General features: G+C 35.9%; 1 long non-coding RNA gene across 2 annotated transcripts; it reads left to right on the top strand.

The window, feature by feature from the left end:
- Nucleotides 1–1,198: 1,198 nt before the first annotated feature.
- LOC145653885 (uncharacterized) lies at nt 1,199–3,326 on the top strand. Of its 2 annotated transcripts, XR_014120125.1 has the most exons (5): nt 1,199–1,283; nt 1,399–1,451; nt 2,247–2,271; nt 2,439–2,498; nt 2,699–3,326. It is a non-coding gene; the product is annotated as an uncharacterized LOC145653885 (long non-coding RNA). The 2 variants fall into 2 exon arrangements; XR_014120124.1 differs by lacking the exons at nt 1,199–1,283; nt 1,399–1,451 and adding an exon at nt 1,714–1,758.
- Nucleotides 3,327–4,262: the final 936 nt, after the last annotated feature.

Genomic DNA, 4,262 nt, shown 5'->3' with positions numbered 1-4,262 from the left:
GCTACTGTTGACAGCAGCATAAGGAGCACCACCATCAACAGTAGCAGCCCATGCCTGAGGAATCGGAAAAAGGCAAAAATCTAAACATTTTCAGCATCAGAACTCTGGTAATGTTTATGTGACAAATTGCAATAACTAGGGACTGCTACCACAGGTAGAGGAATTACAGTAGTACCCCAAGGTTTGCGGGGGTTACGTTCCTAGACCCCACCGCGAATTTTGAATATGTTCGTTGCCTGTCCAAAAATGCGAATTTTGGACGGACAACTAATAAAGGCCTAAAAGGACCTATCTTCATATGTTAAACCTTAAATATCTCCCCAAAACACTTCAAGTTCATTTAAAAATTGATGTTATAATTTACATCACCCTTTAAAATTGTACAGGTAAACGTAGATGATTCTTCTGGCCGATTCCATCCTAACGATGTATTTATTCCTAACGTTGGATACATTTTTAGCAGTTTCACGGAAACTTGATGAAACGGTATGTCTAATAGCCGCTCCGTTCTTCTGGATGTAGCGTACCGTACTTTCACACACACGCAAAGCTAACACGCTACACGATACACTTGACACAACGAAATAGGTCGTGAGACGCGATAAACTGCGACTTTTAAGTGTGAGGTTCCAAGGAAAAAATACGTGAACTTGTGAAGCCGCAGATTCAGAAGCGGGAATTTTCGGGGTATTACATCATGGGATATTACATAATTACATAATCTTTCTTTCTTTCTTTTTTAATCACCTTTAGTAGAGAAATTACGTATTTCTTTGGAAAAACTAAATATAAAAAATGCAATTCAAAAAATGTCTCACCCCCACAAGTGGAAGTGTTGAAATGAAGAAATTAAACAGATTAAGATCAGGGTTAGAAATGATTTTTTTTTTTTTTTCACATTTTCTGGTTACAGAATCTTTCTAAGGAGTTGTACCTAATTTACATATTTTATCTTGTACACTGAATCTTTTAATATCCTTGTAGATAAAATATTTTTTTCTGCACACTGTCAGAACCTTTACAGAATCTTTCTATGTCCTTAAAGAGAACTGACATATTTTTATTTCTATATTCTGTAACCCTAACCCTATATGGGTTATGCAGTTCTAGAGAATTTATATATTATTTTCTATATGCTGTCATAATGTTTACAGAATCTTTTTTCAAATTTCCTTCCTAAAATATGCATGTTTTCTATATTCTGTAACCCTAACCCTAGCATCCAATACACAGGGAGGATCCAGATGGCCTGATTGCCCCCACTGGAGATCTCTGGAGTTCAGGTAAAGAACAGACTTGTATTACAGACATTTAACAGTATCTTTCTAAGCAGTTCTAGAGAATTTACATATTTTTCTATTAACTGACAGAACTTTTACATAATCATTTTTCTTTTAGATACATATTTTTTCCTGTATCCTGTAGAAATAATCTGTGACACGGGAGCTCAGGTAATGACCAGAATTGCATTACACAAATTTTAAAGAAACTTTACTTCCTTATAGAGAAATGGTGATATGATTATTCTAACCCTAACCCTAATGTCTTAGAACCTTTTTTTCTTAAATGATCTCATTACAGAACAATTCGGTAAGCCTTTGAATATTGAAGAACTTTGACCTTTTACTTTTTGAACAACACAACAAATGTAGAACACAACAGAGGCAAACAGCAACAAAACCTTAACTACCAGGCACCAGTGCACAAATCAAAGAATTTGCTAAAGGAACAGCCTAATGGCAAAGGATTTCTGGGAAAGTAAGTCAGCACTATTCCCATTTAGTGATACAAGCAGAAGCATTTATTTCCCGTAATAATTAATATAAAGCTGTCTCAATCTTGGTTCTATTGACTTCCACAAGAATATTTGGTTCAGGTACAATGTTAAGGTTGGACGAAGAGAACGTTGTTAGATCTGAATACTGGAGAGATCTGATTTGCGGGCAGGGTTTGGGGTGGTTTTGGTGTAGGCACTGGACAGACTCACTTTCCAGGTGATGGCACTGCATGGACATGCTGTAATGCCACATTGGCATCTCAGCACCCACTCAGCAAAAGGGGACATGCCAAGTCAGATATCTTCTCACAAAGGGCTCAATAACCATGACATGACAAAGCAGGATTAATGCTTTAATTCTTCTGTCACTTTTCTGTCACTACCTCTCTGTAACTGCATTATGATGGCTGACATAATTACTAGTAGTGATTCATATGGTAAAACACATATACTTTCCCATCCCTTCCAGTGGCATCAAGTGGAATTTCACTAAGGTATGTCCTTCCTTAGCTCCTATTCACATTTATTTATGGAAATTTAGAACCATTACATTTTATCTCTCTATCTGGTTCCTTGTTTTTAAATTCACTGCTTGTCTGCTCTTTTGGCTTAGAAGGTGCTGTGATGTTGTGACTGATGTTTGTGTGTGACATTTGTGCAGTTCCTCATTGACCGAGACGGCCAAGTTGTGAAGAGATATTCCCCACTGAATAATCCCAGCGTAAGAAAACAGACAACAACAAAAAACCCTCCATAAAATCACCATAAATTATTGTAGAAATTTGTTTATACTCTTAAAGATTGCATATGTACTCGTAGATTTCACCCAAATTCACCCAAATGATATCAGATTGTTTTTACAGAGTGAGATGTTGGAATTGTCTCAAGAATTATGCAGCTATAGCTGTTCTTCCATTTCAGGTGGTAGAGAATGATCTTTCCAAGTATTTGTAAACTCTGTGTTCCCACTGGGCAAGATAACTTCTTAGCATCCCCCTCCCGTTTCCGGGCTTTCCTGTGGACTTCTGTGCGTCAGCGGTGTAACCCCATGAATTTGTGATGGTTTGTCTTGAAACCCGCTCTGCGGAAAAGACAGACCTGATGCATTTGGCGTGCACTCCATCCTGGGAGGATCACCAGAGCACAACCAGTCAACCGGACAGGAACCTGATTCCCCCACTACCCTACTGATGCATTCACATCATGATAATTCACAAAGGAGTATTTCTTAATACATTCTTAATCTCATAAGAGTTAAACTCTTACAACGTAATCTTGCATTTAAACTGGATTTTTCTGTATTTAATGTTGTTCTGTTTCTTCTTCTGTCATTGTAGACATACATAATAGATAATACAGAATATGAATCTGTTGACATACTTATTGCCTTCTTCCAAATGAAGCTGACCCATAGCTCTTTGCTTGTGGTGTTGCATTAAATAACAACAACAATAATAATAAAGCATCTAATGTTGCACATACATTAAATCATAATGAATAGCGCTTGTATTAAGATTATTACAATTATTAAACTATATTTTATTTTAAATATATTGTTTGTGTGTTCTTGTGTATCAGTCCAAATCATCATTAAAGACTGGAACATTAATCAAACCACTGCAGTATATCATCAGTGATATAATTTTGATTATGATGAAAATCTAAATTAGGTGTAAAAACATGCTAGGTGAAATGTAGAGCATGGTTCCGCATTGGCAAATCCACTCAATATGACTCAATCTGGACCTTGGTAATTAATATTCTACAGTAATCATGCCTCCAAATGAACACTGAAAAAGCAGGTACACAAATCCATACCCAGTTCCATACCAAGCTACATAACTACCACAAAACAATTTTCTCCATATCCAAACTCTCCCTAATACAGAATTCTATCTCTGTATAACAATGTTTAACATCTGTCATACAAACTGTACATACTATACTGCTGGTGTTATTAATAAATTTTATTTTTTTATTGTTTCTTTATTTGCGCTTATGTATCTTCCCTCATGAACAATACATAAGTATAAATTAAGTCTTAATAGTCCTCTAAAGAGGGGGATGGTGGTGGACCAATAGATACATTTAAAAAACAAAAACAAAACACTAACAAAAAAATATTGAGGTTGAAAGCCTACAACCTTTGGTATGGAAACTGACCAGTCAGAACTGAGAAGCAAATTTTGGAATTCCATTTGCAGTTTCAAATTTATAACTGCTATGTACCTGTTTGTAATAATACCCATTCATATTCAGCTATAATATAGCTAGCTACATAGCGTCTTGGAAACCAATTAGAGAATCACTTAGAATCACTTAGTGTTGCTATCATCAGATCTCTTAAGTTCACGATTAAAGCTGGATAACATGGCTGTGAACGTTTCTTAGAAAATTAATTCAGCATTACTGTCTGTTTGTATAGGTAACAAAAATGGTCTTGATTAGTAGTCATTTACATGTTAGCCTCCCCACACATTTCCCT

Source organism: Electrophorus electricus, chromosome 26 (assembly GCF_041902795.1).
Source record: "Electrophorus electricus isolate QZ-2024a chromosome 26, ASM4190279v1, whole genome shotgun sequence".
NCBI lineage: Eukaryota > Metazoa > Chordata > Actinopteri > Gymnotiformes > Gymnotidae > Electrophorus > Electrophorus electricus.
The sequence above is the reverse complement of the archived record's forward strand: the minus strand, read 5'-3'. Positions and strand labels throughout refer to the sequence as shown.